General features: G+C 55.8%; 1 long non-coding RNA gene across 1 annotated transcript in view; it reads right to left on the bottom strand.

Annotated features, from left to right (window-relative positions):
• Positions 1-472: 472 nt before the first annotated feature.
• The window catches only part of LOC146831420 (uncharacterized), a 29,682-nt gene continuing 17,915 nt past the window's right edge, over positions 473-12,239 (bottom strand). Inside the window, exon 2 of the long non-coding RNA XR_014961283.1 lies at positions 473-1,535. This is a non-coding gene — a long non-coding RNA (uncharacterized LOC146831420). The remainder of the gene's footprint in view (positions 1,536-12,239) is intronic.

The following is a 12,239-nucleotide window of genomic DNA, read 5'->3' as shown; positions in this document are numbered from 1 at the left end:
GTTGACAATTCCCATCAACTGATGTACCACACATCCCTGGACTTCCATTCTCCAACACATTGTGAGCGTGTGTCCACTGTTACGTAGAATTACCTTGCAACTAGTGTGGAATAAACGTGTTGCTGATGTGTAATGAACCTGTGCTACGCTTTGTTATGTGTGTTGTCTGTCTTCCCACATCTGAGTGACATCTGCTTACCTCACCTGTGGACTTGTTACCACTGACTGTGCTTGGTGTTGTGTCTGTGCATGCCAATGTGTTTCAGGTCAACATCACTGTGTGTGATGAGTAACATGGCCATGGTGAGTATGTTTTGTGTTGCCATAGTGGTGTGTCTCCCTCACATGTGTCACATCTCCATGACTCACCTTACGTTGGTCACATTGTTGCAGTATTTGGCATGCACTGTGTTGTGTAGCAGATCGACTTCGCCCTGAACATGACAAGTTGGAATCACAACAGAGGCAAGTATGGTGTATTGGTGAGTTTATTTACAAACATGTGTGAGTGAAGTGCACAGGATGGTGGGTGCTGTCCAGTGGTTTGGGAATCCAAAGTTCACATTGGAGTTAGAAGTGCTGGTAGATGAAAGGTCCAGAGTAAAGTCCACAGTCGTCTGCTACATTGGCCCAACATGAACCCTCTATGTAATGTGGGCGAGTTGTGTGCGATTGGACAAGGTGAACGGGTTGCGCACAAAGAACATTGTCCAGAACAGGTTTGTAGGCCCTGGGGGATGTGCTGGGACATCTGCCTATCACACGTCCTTCTTCGGACGACCCCTCTTCATCTGGGGAGGGGGGAACCTCATGTGCAGGTCTCTGTGCTGCAGGGGACTCTCCGCCAGAGTCCTCCTCCTCCCTGTGGTGCTGGCAGATGGTGTTGCGACAGATGTTGTGGGCACACAGGGGGGTGGGGACAGGTTGGTATTGATCTGGGGGAGGCATTGTAGTATGTCCCGAAGCACCGCAGTAAGGGCATCCCACTTTGCCTCCATGCGTTCATTTTGGGCGACCTGCTCGTGTTGCATGTCCTTGAGGATCCCCACTACCTGGTCAAATCCTCTGGTGCTATCCTGGTACGCATCTAAGATGCATGCCAGTTGGGGGTCATCATGCAGTCCAGACTTCTCTGCAAGACGTGCCCTGTGCCTCCCACCCCTCCCAGCACCCCTCTCCACACAGGCAGGACCAGCGGCGGTACGAACAGGTGACACTGAGACCCTTGGGTGGAGTTGCTGGTGGTGTTGGCTGTAGCTTCCGGGGGGGTCATGTGTCCATGTGCTGTGGGTGTTGATTGTCCTTGGTCTGTCTGTGTTGGCGGGGTGCACTGTCGGTGTCCAGATGCTGGAGGCATGGGTACGGGGGGGCAGATGTTGCTGCTGCTGGTGCTGCATGATGGCTCACACCGGAGGGGCCAGGTTGGTCGTCGTCATCCGAAGAGGACAGTGAGAGAGTCAGACCAGAGAGCTCAGTGTCCACCAGAGTCTGGGACTGGGAATCCTCGTCATTTGGCACTGGGTGTCCAGCATGACCTGTGTTTGGAAGAGACACACAATGTGATTTATGTTTCTACATGCATCGTTGGTTCACAAACATGACATTTTCTACTTTTCAAACAGATGCCTGCCTGTACACTGCTTTTTCCCAGCTTGTCACAGACAGAGTTAGATCTTGTTGTTGGCCCATAGGAATCAATGGGAAGGTATGCCTCATTACCGAATCGGTAAATACCGATTCGGTAATGGGGGGAGCACATTCAAGGGTGGCAGGGTGTCACATTGACACCCTGTTGCACCCCTGATTCCTGCATGTGTGCACATGTGGCGGACATACATGCCCTAAGGGCATGTATGTCTGCCACATGGCACTCTTATTTCAGCAAAATATTGCTTTTTTGCAATGTATTCGGTATTTATCACCAACCTATATTTGGTGGTAAATACCGAATTCTAATTCCTACACAACACTCATTAGAGTGTTTCCTACATCTCATTTCAGGATTCGGTATTTACCGAATCGGTAATTTTACCGATTCGGTATTTTTACCGATTCGGTAAATTACCGAATCCTGAAATATGCCCCCTACATAGCAAATGCCTAAATACCGGTCGGTAACGGGATATTTACCGAAAATCAGACGTTACCGACCGGTTTTTGGCTTCCTACATATGGCCCCCAATGTTTTTTTACGGGCCTGTTAAAAGTGTATATCCCGGCCATTGACTCTTTGGATCTCAAAGCCGACATTCAGAGAATCCACAGAGACCCCTTTTAAAAAACCCCAGATAGGAAAACACCTTGGAAAATTCTAGCTAACTTTAAAACCTTTCTATTGAAGGAGCGCGTTCTATCCGATGCACTTAAAGCCGGCTCCTTCACCAAGGGAGATTGGTCGTTCCGGATTAAATCAGATCTTTCCAGAATCACGCACGATAGACAATGGGAATTGGGGAAGTTCATCCCAACTTTAAGATCTTTAGGTGCAACAGACCAACTGAGGTTTCCCGCTCTTCCGAAAGTAATGTGAAATAATAAAATGTTTAACTTTAGAGACCCTAAGTACGTAGGGGTCTTTAAAGGTCAAATCAAGGCTCAGGGATCATTTTGATGCTTTGCTTTTTCGCTCAAGTATTTCTGGAGGGGGGGGTGAGCTCTACTAGGTTGTTTATCATCAAGCCCAGGGTATTTTCAGGGTGGGTTCTCTTGTGTGGGGGGCACAGTTGGAGAAAGTTATTTATGATTTTCACTGGGTGGGGAGCATATTAGGGAAAAAATGAAAAAAGTCCTCATTGGCTCAATATACAGGATATTGTAAATAAAAATGGAGTGGTCCTTGAGCAACTAATTTGCTGTCTGTCTGTGGCATCTGTAATATCTGCAATGGTGGGTCAGTTAGAAACTTAATCCCTTCTTTAACACCAATTAAAATCCTAACGTGGAATGTTAATAAACTTATGGTTTTGAGAAGACAGAGGAGAATCTTCCAATACCTGAGCCAATCGAAGTATGATATTATTATCCTTCAAGATACTCATTTAACCTTTGACGAATGGGAGTCTATTTGCGCCAAGCAGAGATGGATTGAATTCTCTATCCATATACCACACACTTGTTACACTAGAGGAGTGGCTTTGATTATCAAGCACTCGGCTAAAGCAACACTAGGTGATGTTAAGACAGACTCAAAGGGGCAATGTATCATTGGTGATGTTAAAATCCAAAATGAATGGTGTACCCTTGTAGGCTACTACAGTCCGAATATAGATGATGAGGGTCCTCTAAATAATATTTATAGTCATCTGATTCAGTCCAACTTTCCTATTATTATGGGGGGTGACTTTAATATTCTCCTGAACCCCGTTCTTGATAGGTCTAAAGGGGGAAGGGAAGTCTCCACAAAGACTGATTCTTTCACTAATGTGTTGATGAAGGACTCAGGTCTGATAGATATCTGGAGGAAGAAATATAAGGGGTTGGGTGGTCCTTTGGATTTTACATTTCATAATAAAAAACACGGGCACTGTTAGAACTGGGGTCACCAATTCCGACGTGGTAGCTTGGCTCGAGGTAGGAAGGCACCCGAAGGCAATGTGTAAAGCAGTTGTGCAGCACTCACTCACACGGATTCAGCAATGCGCACACAATGAAGGACACTACACCAAGGGGTTTGATAAAACAAGATTCTTTATCTATTTCAAGTCGTGGTGAATCAAGTCATTTCAGGAAGAATGCAGTTAACTTCAAAGCCACAATAAATTCATTCAGGTCCATAAATCAGTGCTTCTCAAGGTAACAATCAATCCATTCTGGGATAACGAAGGTCATTCAAAATAGCAGACCATTCATTCAAGTAGCTAAACAGATGTTCGCAATTCACTCAATTAAATGGAACAGGGCATTGCAGGGCATCAATTAATTCATTCCTGTAATGAAGCAATCCATTTCAGGGCAGCAATCAATTCATTTGAGTAAAACTGGTGTAAATTCATTCATGGGGTTAGCGCCTGTTAGACGGCGACCTCAGAGGCGCCCGGAAAGGGGGTCCTGACTACCCTGAGACCCACCCTCAAGTATCGTAGCCGGGCACTGGCGGGAGACTCCTCAGGAGGAGAAGTCTCGTATCGAGGATCGTACTTCGGGCACCACACGACACAGAAACACCACACCGTGCGTTCAGGAACCAATCTTTATCAAACAGGTTAGCACTGCAAATATGTACAAGGAGAGCGCGGGCTCAATGAGTCTCGGAAGGGATAGGGGGTAGCGGGACAGTCTTTGGCACAAAGGTTCAAGGTAAGGATGTACCCGGCGCACAGCTCACAATCCTCGAGCTGGGGGGTAGGCTGGTTGTCGTGGGGTCCGGCGGGACCAGTGGAGTCTGTGGAAGCCGCGAGTCACTCAGCGGGCTCAGGTACAAGTTCGGAGGTCTTACGATCTTCAGGGAGCCGCGAGTCACTCAGCAGGCTCAAGTACAAGTTCGGAGGTCTTACGATCTTCGGGGAGCCGCGAGTCACTCAGCAGGGCTCAGGTACAAGTTCGGAGGTCTTACGATCTTCAGGGAGCCGCGAGTCACTCAGCAGGGCTCAGGTACAGTTCGGAGGTCTTACGATCTTCAGGGAACCGTGAGTCACTCAGCAGGGCTCAGGTACAAGTTCGGAGGTCTTACGATCTTCAGGGAGCCGCGAGTCACTCAGCAGGGCTCAGGTGGTTCTAAGTTCCAGGAGCCGCGACCGCGTCAGCAGGCTCTCGTTGTTCCAGCGTCGAATCTGCCGGACAGTCCCAGAGCACCCCTTGTTATAGGTCGACCCCTCTTTGATGTCTGGAGTCTGTGCAGGCAGGGGTCTTGTCACCTGGGGGTCGCTTGTCGGGGTTTCCTGCCATTGTCTTTTGATCCTTTCAGGGCCGGGTCGGGAGGAGTCCCAGACACCCAGCAGGCGTGGAGCCAGCCTTCAGGGAGGCCGGAGGGCCGATCGAAACCCATCGTCCCAGGGGAGTTCAGAGGTGCGATAGAAACTGCTCCTCCCTCTCTCAACCCCTGGAAGCGTGATGTCCTCCAGCCGGAGTGGCGCCTCTAGGCCCGGGTCGCGCTGGGGCCGGGCGGCCATCTTGGTGCATGAAGTGGGCACGCGGGCCCGGGGTGGCCGAAAGGAGAGAGGCCATGGACGAGGATGTCCGGGTCGAGTGCGTGTGTTCTGGTGGAAAGGCTTGGTGAGGCCGGGGGATTGGGGCTGCCGGCACCAGGTTAGGTGGTGTGGGGACCAGTAGAGCCATGTTATGAGGCCGGGTCCAACACGCGTCCCCCCCAGCTGAAAGCCGGAGAGAACTGCCCATCATCTTGGGGGGTTCTCTTCGCTGAGGCGGAAGAACCGGGAGAGGCCATCGGCGTTGGCGTGGTCCGTCCCAGGGCGGTGTTCCACGGTGAAATCCATCCCCTGAAGGGAGATTGACCACCGCAGTAGCTTGGGGTTTTCTCCCCGCATCTGCATGAGCCATCGCAAGGGCCGATGATCGGTTTGGACTTTGAAATGTGTGCCGAACAGGTAAGGGCGTAGTTTCTTGAGTGCCCAGACCACGGCAAAGGCTTCGTGCTCAATGGTACTCCATCGCTGTTCTCTGGGCAACAGCCGCCGACTGAGGAAGGCGACGGGCTGGTCCAGGCCTTGGTCATTCATCTGGGACAGGACGGCCCCACTGCCATGCTCGGAGGCATCGGTCTGGACCACAAACTCCTTGGAGTAGTCGGGAGCCTGGAGGACGGGGGCCGTGCACATGGCCTTCTTTAGGGCATCGAACGCCTCCTGGCAGGCGGTTGTCCACTGAACCTTTTTTGGCTGTTTTTTTGGATGTGAGTTCTGTGAGGGGGCCGACAAGGCTGCCATACCCCTTGATGAATCTGCGGTAGTAGCCAGTGAGGCCCAGAAAGGCTCGGACCTCCGTTTGGGTGGTGGGGGGTTCCCAGGCCACGATGGCATCGATTTTTGGTTGTAGAGGGGCGACCTGGCCACTCCCGACCTGGTGCCCCAGGTAGACTACTGATCCTTGCCCAATTTGGCACTTGCTGGCTTTTACTGTCAGGCCTGCCTGGCGCAGGGCGGTTAGCACCCTCCGGAGGTGCTGGAGGTGCTCACTCCATCCGGAACTGAAAACGGCGATGTCGTCCAGATAGGCCGCGCTGAACTGTTCTAGCCCGGCCAGGACTCTATTCACCAGTCGCTGGAAGGTGGCCGGGGCATTTTTCATTCCGAAGGGCATTACGCGGAAACGGTAATGCCCATCTGGGGTGGAGAAGGCAGACCGCTCCTTGGCCCCCTCGGTGAGCGCAATCTGCCAGTATCCGCAGGTGAGGTCGAAGGTGCTGAGGAACCGTGCTGCCCCGAGTCGGTCAATGAGCTCGTCGGCTCGTGGAATGGGGTGGGCATCGGCTCGGGTGACGTCATTGAGCCCCCGGTAGTCCACACAGAACCGGAGCTCGGGGGCGACACCGGGGGCCGCTGCCTTCGGGACCAGGACCACGGGGCTGGCCCAGGGACTGTCAGATGGCTCGATCACTCCCATGGTCAACATCTTTGAGACTTCAGCTTGAATGCAGGACCGGACCCGGTCGGGGACCCGGCAGGCTCGGTGTCTCACCGGCGGGCTGTCCCCGGTGTCCACGTCATGGACACACCAGTCGGTGACTCGGGGGATCAGGGAGAAGAGGTCGGCAAATTGTCCTAGTAGCTGGCGGCAGTCCTCTTGTTGCTGGGCAGTGAGAGCTGGGGAGAGATTCACTCCCTCCACGGAGCCATCCTGCTCCTTGACACACAGGAGGTCCGGGAGGGGATCGGACTCATCTTCGGCCCCGTCATCGGTGGCCAGCAGGAGGCTTAGTTCTGTCCGCACGAAGTGAGGCTTGAGGCGGTTCACGTGAAGGACCCGGAGGGGATCCCGAGGCGACTGGACGTCCACCAAGTATGTGACTGGACTCTTCCACTCAATCACTTTGTAGGGCCCGGTCCACCTGTCCTCGAGGGCGCCTGGCTTCACAGGAGCCATGACCCATACTTGTTGGCCCGGCTGGAACTCGACCAGAGTGGCATTCTGGTCGTACCAGCGCTTCATCTCTTCTTGGCTTGAAGCTAGGTTGGCCTCGGCCAGTGCTCGGAACTTCCTGGTCTGGTTCCGGAGGGTCAGAACATAGTGGAACACATCTCGTGGGGTGGTCTGGGGTGCCGCCTCCCACCCTTCCTTAACCAAGCTGAGGGGACCTCGGACGGGGTGTCCATAGAGCAACTCAAACGGGCTGAACCCTAGGGACTTCTGGGGGACCTCTCGGTAAGCGAACAAGAGGCAGGGGAGCAGGACGTCCCACTTACGCCAGAGGGGCTCTTCTAGGCCGGTGATCATCCCTTTCAGAGTCCGGTTAAACCTCTCTACTAGGCCGTTCCCTTGGGGATGGTACGGGGTAGTGAATTTGTAGGACACTCCACATTGTTGCCACAGGGACGTCATGGACCTCGAGATAAAATTAGTGCCGCGATCGCTCACGACCTCGCGGGGGAACCCTACCCGGGAAAAGATCCCCATCAGGGCCCGGCCCACTACGGGGGCCGTGACGGTGCGTAGGGGGATCGCCTCAGGGTATCGGGTGGCGTGATCCACCAGGACCAGGATGAAACGGTGACCTTGGGAGGTGGGGGGGGTCCAGGGGCCCCACGATGTCGATCCCGACTCGTTCAAAGGGGGTACTGATGACCGGGAAGGGTTGGAGGGGAGCCTTGCGCTTCCCCCCACTCTTCCCGCTAGCTTGGCACGTGGGACAAGACTTGCAGTGGGCTTCTACGGCTGCTCTCATCTTAGGCCAGTAAAAATGGGTCACAAGACGGCTGTAGGTCTTGTCTTGACCCAGGTGGCCGGCAAGGGGGACGTCGTGGGCTAAGCCCAGGAGGAAGTCTCGGAAGCGGAGGGGTACCACCAGCACCCGTCCGGATCCCAGCTCCACCGACTTCTGCTCACTATTCAAAATGCTATTCTCCCAATAAATCCGGTGCGTGCCAGTTTGGTCGCCTGCGGCTTGGCCCTCGGCCTGGTGCCGCAGTCCGACCAGAGAAGGACAGGTGGCTTGCTCCCGGCAAAACTCCTCCCGGGTGGGCCCACCCTCGTGGCGCCATTGGGCCAACTCGGGTAGATCGCCTAACTCAGGGACCGGGGCGGTGTCGGACAGGGAGGGCTCGTCGCTGGCGACGGGCCCCTCCGATGGGGGGACGGGAGGACCCTCGGGTGTTACTGCTCTGACTTCTTCGGTCGGAGCGTCTTCGACTTCTCCCAGGGGGGTGAGTCGGGCTGACATAGATCGGGTGGTGGCGCACACCCACTCGGGGAGCCCCATCATCTCTAGGTGGGCCTTGCGTTCGTCGTGCTTCCAGGGAGAACTCTCCAGGTCGTTCCCTAGGAGGCAGTCGACCGGCTGGGAGGTTCTTACGGCAACCCTCAGTTTACCTATCACTCCACCCCACTCAAACGGCACCAGAGCTACCTGACACATACTCTTTCTATTATCGGCGGAAATGACTGGGCAAAAGACGTTGGGGAGGATCTGCTCCTCGGGGACTAAGTGCCTGAGGACACCGGTGATGCTGGCCCCGGTGTCCCGCAGGGCCTCTATTTGGTGGCCATTGATCTTAACGAGCTGCCCGTATTTCTTCGTGTTGGAGGGCAGGAGGCTACCAGGGACCATCTCCCTATCTCCCAGGGATACTAGGGCCATGGCTGCGGGTTCCCACTCCCCGGTTTCCTCAACCTCCTCCCCCAGAGCTACGTTGGCTATCTGTCTTGCAGGGGTGTTTTGGGTGGCCATGGGGCACTCTGGGTCATTGGCGTAGTGCCCGGGCTTCTGGCAACGGAAACAAGTGACGGTTACCCTGTGTCCCCGTCTCCCGGGGGGACCGGTTACTGGTGGGGGGGGCGCTGGGAAAGGTGGAGATTGGGTCTTCGGAGGACTAGGCTGGGACTCTCTCTGGCCTCCCTGGTTCCCCCCTCCTCTCTGGCGGGGTGGTCCCTGACTGGCTCGGGGGTATTCTCCTACCATGCCCCGGGTGACCCGGGTGTTGGTCCAGCGGTCTGCTTCCACCGCCAGCTTCCTGGGATCGGTGAGTTTGCTGTCAAGCAGATGCTGGCGTAGTTCCACAAAGCAGTTCGCAGCCAGGTGTTCCCACAATAGGAGGTCGGTGAGTTCCTCAAGGGTGGTGACTTTGCTGCCCTTGACCCACCCATCGAAGGCCCGACTAAAAAAGTTTACATATTCTACCCAGGTGGTGCCCGGGATTTTCCTGCAGTCCCGGAATCGCTGACGGTACATCTCGGGGGTGAGACCGTACCTTGTGAGTAGAGCCTCTTTCATGTGGCTGTAGGAGGTCTGCAGAGAGAGGGGTAGGTCGAGCAGGGTGTCTCTTCCTTCGCTCAGAAACCGTCCCCACAACCCTGCCCCCCAGTCCTTCTGCGGGACCCGATGGGAGGTCATGGCGACCTCGTAGGCCCTGAACCATTGCTGAATGTCATCGTTTTTATAATATTCCTTGACCACATCCTTGGGGATGTGGACCTTCTTCTCCGCTGGGGAGGTCGCCTCTCGGTTTCCCGGGGGCCTCCCTTCCTCACTTCTGGCCTTGAGTTCGATTTCCTTCAAGCTGCGTTCGTGCTCCAGTTGGAGCTTCCTTCCTTCGTGTTCCCATTGGAGCTTCTTCTCTTCTAGCTCGCCTTGCACGCGCATTTGCTCTACTGCTAGCTTTTTCTCTGCTAACTTTAATTCGCCTTCGATTTTGAGTTTAGCTAACTCGAGTTCGTGATTGCGGCTTCTCTCTCTGTCCGCGAGTTCTTCCGGGGATAGGCCCCCGTCTGGTACGATGCTTCGCACCTGATTGCTGCTGCTTTTGCCTTGGGGGGGTTCGGCCTCGTCGGGGCGCTCCCCCGCGTCCTCCGGGCGGGAGGCCCCGGTATCCACCCAGGCTTTCAGTGCTTTCTGCAAATCTTCCTTGGTGTTGAGACCGGTGGTAGCGATTCTAAGTTCTTTGCAGAATTGCTTTAGTTCTTTGTGTGTGTATTCTTCTAGTTGTTCCACCTGGAACACCCTGTTGGTGTTGATTTCTGCGGGGATCATGGTGTTTCCTTCTGCCATCTTTGTTGGTAGTGCGTCCGTCGTTCACAGTACGATCTCTCGGTGATGGGCCCGAATCCCGTCGCTTGCCACCAATGTTAGACGGCGACCTCAGAGGAGCCCGGAAAGGGGGTCCTGACTACCCTGAGACCCACCCTCAAGTATCGTAGCCGGGCACTGGCGGGAGACTCCTCAGGAGGAGAAGTCTCGTATCGAGGATCGTACTTCGGGCACCACACGACACAGAAACACCACACCGTGCGTTCAGGAACCAATCTTTATCAAACAGGTTAGCACTGCAAATATGTACAAGGAGAGCGCGGGCTCAATGAGTCTCGGAAGGGATAGGGGGTAGCGGGACAGTCTTTGGCACAAAGGTTCAAGGTAAGGATGTACCCGGCGCACAGCTCACAATCCTCGAGCTGGGGGGTAGGCTGGTTGTCGTGGGGTCCGGCGGGACCAGTGGAGTCTGTGGAAGCCGCGAGTCACTCAGCGGGCTCAGGTACAAGTTCGGAGGTCTTACGATCTTCAGGGAGCCGCGAGTCACTCAGCAGGCTCAAGTACAAGTTCGGAGGCCTTACGATCTTCGGGGAGCCGCGAGTCACTCAGCAGGGCTCAGGTACAAGTTCGGAGGTCTTACGATCTTCAGGGAGCCGCGAGTCACTCAGCAGGGCTCAGGTACAGTTCGGAGGTCTTACGATCTTCAGGGAGCCGCGAGTCACTCAGCAGGGCTCAGGTACAAGTTCGGAGGTCTTACGATCTTCAGGGAGCCGCGAGTCACTCAGCAGGGCTCAGGTGGTTCTAAGTTCCAGGAGCCGCGACCGCGTCAGCAGGCTCTCGTTGTTCCAGCGTCGAATCTGCCGGACAGTCCCAGAGCACCCCTTGTTATAGGTCGACCCCTCTTTGATGTCCGGAGTCTGTGCAGGCAGGGGTCTTGTCACCTGGGGGTCGCTTGTCGGGGTTTCCTGCCATTGTCTTTTGATCCTTTCAGGGCCGGGTCGGGAGGAGTCCCAGACACCCAGCAGGCGTGGAGCCAGCCTTCAGGGAGGCCGGAGGGCCGATCGAAACCCATCGTCCCAGGGGAGTTCAGAGGTGCGATAGAAACTGCTCCTCCCTCTCTCAACCCCTGGAAGCGTGATGTCCTCCAGCCGGAGTGGCGCCTCTAGGCCCGGGTCGCGCTGGGGCCGGGCGGCCATCTTGGTGCATGAAGTGGGCACGCGGGCCCGGGGTGGCCGAAAGGAGAGAGGCCATGGACGAGGATGTCCGGGTCGAGTGCGTGTGTTCTGGTGGAAAGGCTTGGTGAGGCCGGGGGATTGGGTCTGCCGGCACCAGGTTAGGTGGTGTGGGGACCAGTAGAGCCATGTTATGAGGCCGGGTCCAACAGCGCCAACAACCTCATGGTAACCGTAACTTATTTAAGTACATCAGGACATGAACCGGACAATCACACCTCTGAAGAGACTGGAGGGGGAAAAAGTCAGGCAGACACCATTCCCCGGAGGGTATTGCTCCCGTTGATGTCACTTGTGCACAGCTCCCACTAACGGTCACAACCCCCTCCCCTTTCCAAGCAGGGAGGTATGTCCATGTGCACCTTGAGCACAGGGGTCTCGGGCCAGTCCCCGCTTCCCCGCACTCACCGTAGGCCTGCAGTCAGTTCCAGGGCCTTCCGGCGCTAGCAAGCACCTCGCGCCCCCTACCCCCGGGTGGCCCGCTCCACCCTTCCTCTGGGGCCTCGCCGGGGGGGGCCGAACACTTCTTTGGCCGACAGAAAGCTTCCCGGGGCTCCGGCCCGCCACGCTACCTCTCAGAGGGCTCCGGGCTTCCCTCTCCGCCCGGGAGCCAATCCGGATGCAGGTCGTAGGGGGGGACGCGGCCGAAGCCCTGGTTGCTGGGGGCCGCGGCAGTGATTCTCGTGCCCACGGCGCACCTGGTGACAGCGCCCCCTAAAAGCACACACAATGGCGGCGCAGACGGCGCCTCCGCTCTCACAGCGCCCGGGCCGCAGTGGTGATCCCCGGCAGTTGAGCGCTTCCAGAGCCTAGCGCCAGCATACAGGTACCGGGCTGCATCGGTGATGTGGGGCCGTCGCGCTAAGTGTTCA

Source organism: Triturus cristatus, chromosome 5_1 (genome assembly GCF_964204655.1).
Source record: "Triturus cristatus chromosome 5_1, aTriCri1.1, whole genome shotgun sequence".
Taxonomy (NCBI): Eukaryota; Metazoa; Chordata; class Amphibia; order Caudata; family Salamandridae; genus Triturus; species Triturus cristatus.
This window is presented reverse-complemented; position numbering and strand designations above follow the sequence as displayed.